Below are 6,484 nucleotides of genomic sequence, written 5' to 3'. Positions count from 1 at the left end.
AGCTTATTTTACTCAACACAAATACTTAGATATTTTAGCTTTTTCTTGTGTGTATCAGGCATTTATTTATTATAAATGATAGGTAGTATTACAGTGAACACATTTATCGTAATTTGTTTTCGTATTAAGCACCTTAACAATATTTGCATTTTTAAATTATACTTTAAGTTCTAAGGTACATGTCCATAATGTGCAGGTTTGTTACATATGTATACATGTGCCATGTTGGTGTGCTGCACCCATTAACTCGTCATTTATGTGAGGTATATCTCCTAATGCTTTCCCTCCCCCTCCCCCAACCCCACAACAGGCCCCAGTGTGTGATGTTCCGCTTCCTGTGTCCAAGTGTTTTCATTGTTCAATTCCCACTTATGAGTGAGAACACTCAGTGTTTGGTTTTTTGTTCTTGTGATAGTTTGCTGAGAATGATGGTTTCCAGCTTCATTCATGTCCCTACAAAGGACATGAACTCATCCTTTTTTGTGGCTGCATAGTATTCCATGGTGTATATGTGCCACATTTTCTTAATCCAGTCTATCATTGATGGACATTTGGGTTGGTTCCAAGTCTTTGCTATTGTGAATAGTACCGCAATAAACATACATTTGCATGTGCCTTTATAGCAGCATGATTTATAATCCTTTGGGTATATACCCAGTAATGGGATGGCTGGGTCAAATGGTATTTCTAGTTCTAGATCCTTGAGGAATCGCCACACAGTCTTCCACAATGGTTGAACTAGTTTACAGCCCCACCAACAGTGTAAAAGCCTTCCTGTTTCTCCACATCCTCTCCAGCACCTGTTGTTTCCTTTTTAATGATCACCATTCTAACTGGTGTGAGATGGTATCTCATTGTAGTTTTGATTTGCATTTCTCTGATGGCCAGTGATGATGAGCATTTTTTCATGTGTCTTTTGGCTGCATAAATGTCTTCTTTTGAGAAGTGTCTGTTCATATCCTTCGGCCACTTTTTGATGGGGTTGTTTTTTTCTTGTAAATTTGAGTTCTTTGTAGATTCTGGATATTAGCCCTTTGTCAAATGGGTAGATTGCAAAACTTTTCTCCCATTCTGTAGGTTGCCTGTTCACTCTGATGGTAGTTTCTTTTGCTGTGCAGAACCCCTTTAGTTTAATTAGATCCCATTGGTCAATTTTGGCTTTTGTTGCCATTGCTTTTGGTGTTCTAGACATGAAGTCCTTGCCCATGCCTCTGTCCTGAATGGTATTGCCTAGGTTTTCTTCTAGGGTTTTTATGGTTTTAGGTCTAATATTTAAGTCTTTAATCCATCTTGAATTAATGTTTGTATAAAGTGTAAGGAAGGGATCCAGTTTCAGCTTTCTACATATGGCTAGCCAGTTTTCCCAGCACCACTTATTAAATAAGGAATCCTTTCCCCATTTCTTCTTTTTGTCAGGTTTGTCAAAGATCAGTGGTTGTAGATGTGTGGTATTATTTCTGAGGGCTGTGTTCTGTTCCATTGGTCTATATCTCTGTTTTGGTACCAGTACCATGCTGTTTTGGTTACTGCAGCCTTGTAGTATAGTTTGAAGTCAGGTAGCATGATGCCTCCAGCTTTGTTCTTTTGGCTTACGATTGTCTTGGCAATGTGGGCTCTTTTTTGGTTCCATATGCACTTTAAAGTAGTTTTTTCCAATTCTGTGAAGAAAGTCATTGTTAGCTTGATGGGGATGGCATTGAATCTATAAATTACCTTGGGCAGTATGGCCATTTTCACAATATTGATTCTTCCTATCCATGAGCATGGAATGTTCTTCCATTTGTTTGTATCCTCTTTTATTTCCTTGAGCAGTGGTTCGTAGTTCTTCTTGAAGAGGTCCTTCACATCCCTTGTAAGTTGGAAACTTAGGTATTTTATTCTCTTTGAAGCAATTGTGAATGGGAGTTCACTCATGATTTGGCTCTCTGTTTGTTATTGGTGTATAAGAATGCTTGTGATTTTTGCACATTGATTTTGTATCCTGAGACTTTGCTGAAGTTGCTTATTAGCTTAAGGAGATTTTGGGCTGAGATGATGGGGTTTTCTAAATATACAATCATGTCATCTGCAAACGGACAATTTGACTTCCTCTTTTCTTAATTGAATACCCTTTATTTCTTTCTCCTGCCTGATTGTCCTGGCCAGAACTTCCAACACTATGTTGAATAGGAGTGGTGATAGAGGGCATCCCTGTCTTGTGCCAGTTTTCAAAGGGAATGCTTCCACTTTTTGCCCATTCAGTATGATATTGGCTGTGGGTTTGTCATAAATAGCTCTTATTATTTTGAGATACATCCCATCATTACCTAATTTATTGACAGTTTTTAGCATGAAGGGCTGTTGAATTTTGTCAAAGGCCTTTTCTGCATCTATTGAGATAATCATGTGGTTTTAGTCTTTGGTACTGTTTATATGCTGGATTACATTTATTGATTTGCATATATTGAACCAGCCTTGCATCCCAGGGATGAAGCCCACTTGATCATGGTGGGTAAGCTTTCTGATGTGCTGCTGGATTTGTTTTGCCAGTATTTTATTGAGGATTTTTGCATCAATATTCATCAGGGACATTGGTCTAAAATTCTCTTTTTTTGTTGTGTCTCTGCCAGGCTTTGGTATCAGGATGATGTTGGCCTCATAAAATGAATTAGGGAGGATTCCCTCTTTTTCTATTGATTGGAATAGTTTCAGAAGGAATGGTACCAACTCCTCCTTGTACCTCTGGTAGAATTCAGCTGTAAATCCCCTGGACTTTTTTTGGTTGGTAGGCTATTATTGCCTCAATTTCATAGCCTGTTATTGATCTATTCAGGGATTAAAGTTCTTTCTGGTTTAGTCTTGGGAGGGTGTATGTGTCCAGGAGTTTATCCATTTCTTCTAGATTTTCTAGTTTATTTGCATAGAGGTGTTTATAGTATTCTCTGATGGTAGTTTGTATTTCTGTGGGGTCGGTGGTGATATCCTCTTTATTATTATTTACTGCACATATTTGATTCTTGTCTCTTTTCTTCTTTATTAGTCTTGCTAGCAGTCTATCGATTTTGCTGATCTTTTCATAAAACCAGCTCCTGGATTCATTGATTTTTTGAAGGGTTTTTTGTGTCTCTATCTCCTTCAGTTCTTCTCTGATCTTAGTTATTTCTTGCCTTCTGCTAGCTTTTGAATGTGTTTGCTCTTGCTTCTCTAGTTCTTTTAATTGTGATGTTGGGGTGTCAATTTTAGATCTTTCCTGCTTTGTCTTGTGGGCATTTTGTGCTATAAATTTCCCTCTACACACTGCTTTGAATGCGTCCCAGAGATTCTGGTATTTTGTGTCTTTGTTCTCATTGTTTTCAAAGAACATCTATATTTTTGTCTTCATTTCGTTATTTACCCAGTAGTCATTCAGGAGCAGGTTGTTCAGTTTCCATGTATTTGTGCTGTTTTGAGTGAGTTTCTTAATCCTGAGTTCTAGTTAGATTGCACTGTGGTCTGAGAGAGAGTTGGTTATAATTTCTGTTCTTTTACATTTGCTGAGGAGTCCTTTACTTCCAACTATGTGGTCAATTTTGGAATAAGTGCGATGTGGTGCTGAGAAGAATGTTATATTCTGTTGATTTGGGGTGGAGAGTTCTGTAGATGTCTATTAGGTCCGCTTGGTGCAGAGCTGAGTTCAATTCCTGGATATCCTTGTTAACTTTCTGTCTCGTTGATCTGTCTGATGTTGACAGTGGGGTGTTAAAGCCTCCCATTATTATTGTGTGTACTTAACTCATTTTCTAAACACGTTTAAACCTCATAAATCCTGTTATCTTCTCATCCCCAGCACAGCTGCCTCCTTCCTCAAGGTTTCTCACACTCTCAGTATGTGGATTTTCACACTGTGCGTCTTGCACTGTAATATACGGCCGTGTCCTCAGATCTCACGCTGCTCAGCTCCACATAGGCTGTGTCTGTAGACATGCCTGCGGTCATGGTGACTCTGCCCTGGAACTTCTGTGCATATATTGTTTCACCATCTTCAGGATCAACATGTCCCATCCACTCAAGCCCTTTTCCAGGGGCCTGTGGCACCCAGTGCATGTAGTGGAAGGTGAAGGTGTAGCTGGAAGCCTTGGGTAGACTTTCACTAAGGCCCCAGGTTTCCTCACCTCAGCCCCAGACTGCACTGGCTGGACCTGGGACTGGGCACCTGTGGAGAGGACAGAGCAGTGAATGAGACCCCACTTAACTGGACCCAGTCCTGTCATCAGCCATGGAACTTAGAATTCTCTTACCTGTAGCTGCTGCCAACAAGAGGAGGATCCTCCAGGTCCAGTCCATGGTGATGTGCTGTGCTCTGGGGACTTCTACAGGGGAGGGATGTGGTTGTTGTGTGATGCTCTCTGGGCAAGGACAGATCTGTATTTACCTCGGTAAACACCAGTGCATTTGCATATTCATGAGGCAGCTACCTATTTCATAGCTCAAGCCCCCCAACCTGAGGAAGAAGTTAGGTGACACACGGACCACGCCACAGTGGGATGCTGAGCTCCATGCCCTGTACTTTGTTTAATGATATTTGTCCTCTGACATGCTCAGAAGTCCATGAAGACAGAACTCATCTCACAGAAAACCACAATCTCCCAGGACATTGTCCTCAATGTGATTCCTTGTTCCTATGGAACTCTGACAACCTGAACATTTCCTGGGCCTTCACCTCTGCACCTTAACTTCTAGGATGAGTGTATCTCCCAGTAGTAACACCCATTGAATTAATAAAACCACCACTCAATTCCTAACTATAAATACATTTGAAAAGACTAGACATTTCTCCATTTAAATATGGTTTGCATTAAATTATTGGGTTAGGTATTGGCTCCATATACAATAAAATACTTAACGGTACCTCAGTACTTGCTAAACTCTTATTTAAATTTTAGGTCATTATTGCTTTGAAATAAGAAACATTCAATTTCTGAGAGAAAACCCCACCCCGTCCTCCTGTGCACCTGCTCCAGGGCTAAATCCTGTGCTGGGTGCGCCCTGAGGACCCCCCTGCAGCTCAGCTCCTGCCCTGCATAGAAGTTCCTGTCTGGGCTCACAGAGAATTCTCCACCCAGCATATCAAGCCCAGTATGAAGTGGCTATGCCTTGGCTCAGAATGAAGTTTTAGTGGCAGCAATTGCTTCTCCCACCATCTCTTACAGTAGGAAATAGGCCTTACAGTAGGAGTAGGCCTTATCCTACAGGGAGACCTCAGCACAGCAAGCAAGGGATCACTAAAGCCACGAGGGAGCCCCTTCCCTGGAGCTCCAGGTGCACTGATACGGTCCAGACACATGTCGAGTCCAGGAACTGATGGGGACTTTGGGGCAGCCTCTTTTTTAGGATTCTGTGTTTGAATATCCCATCAGATTCTAACTTTACACACAGACCCTATGTCTCAAAGCCCCCCAAAACACACAGTGGCATATTTGCACAGTAATGGGCCTCGAATTTGCCCTCCTTCATAGTGTCTTCCCAAAGAAAGGTGCTTCCAACACTGACCTTAGTCCTGCTTATGTTTGTTGTTGTTTTGTTTTTTTTCAGAGCTAAAGCAAGCTCAGTACTACTGGTGATTTGGAAAGTGCCTTCATATTGTTTTTGCCAGTTCTCACCTGAGAACCCTGCAGATGCCCCATGAGAGGTAAATCTAAGGCCATTTAGGGAGGGGCTGTGATCTTGGTTCTGAAGCTGTTGGTCTCAGAGGCCTGATGGTCTCACTTCCCTGTCCTTGATTTGTTCTCTCCTACCACCTTTGGTTTCCCTACATTCTAGTCGTTAGACGGAGTCTGTGCCTTGCCACACTTCTCTCTTTAATCCATATTAATCCTAGTGGTGAGGAGGTGATGTGGTGGGCAGGGAAGCAGTAAATGTTCTTGACATTGAATTCCAATGATTTCTTGCTGTGCTTTCTATAGGCTGTGCCCTTTACAAGGAGTCTCCAGTGATACAGCTGATTTTCCTCCATACTCTAATCCCCTTTATGGCTGCAGCATCAACAGATTGCTCTCTTGAATCTGACCCCAGTTGTTTTATTAATTATACCCCTTTTCGTGACACAGGAAGGCTAATATGAAGCTGTCTTGGATGGAAAAGAATTCGTTCTCCTCACATGGAATAAAGATCTTGAAAAGTATTTTTTCTATGTAGGGTCTGTCCGGACAAAGTTCTGGGCATATTTATCAGAGAACAGTTCTCCTGATATCAGAGCCATGAGGGAATCTGTTTGGATTCTCATCTTGAGAACCCAGAAGTTTCTGGAGGGAAATTCCATAAAAGTGTGGGGTGCGTGGCCCCCAGGAGTTCTTACCCTACCCTATCCACACTTGTCTGCTAGGCATTTAAGGAATTGTCATGTAACTGTTTCCACCAGCTTGTGCTTTCAATGGAAGAATCACCCAATTTATAAATTTAGAAAAGAAACTTTATTTCTGATAAATGGGTGAAGCTGCAGGATGGCCATCTTAACAGGCTGGAAAGC

General features: G+C 41.5%; 1 pseudogene; it reads right to left on the bottom strand.

Moving 5' to 3' along the window:
* Window positions 1–3,855: 3,855 nt before the first annotated feature.
* On the bottom strand, window positions 3,856–4,302 carry LOC134807780 (immunoglobulin heavy variable 1-69-2-like; annotated as a pseudogene).
* Window positions 4,303–6,484: the final 2,182 nt, after the last annotated feature.

The sequence above is a fragment of the Pan troglodytes genome, chromosome 12 (genome assembly GCF_028858775.2).
Source record: "Pan troglodytes isolate AG18354 chromosome 12, NHGRI_mPanTro3-v2.0_pri, whole genome shotgun sequence".
NCBI lineage: Eukaryota > Metazoa > Chordata > Mammalia > Primates > Hominidae > Pan > Pan troglodytes.
This window is presented reverse-complemented; position numbering and strand designations above follow the sequence as displayed.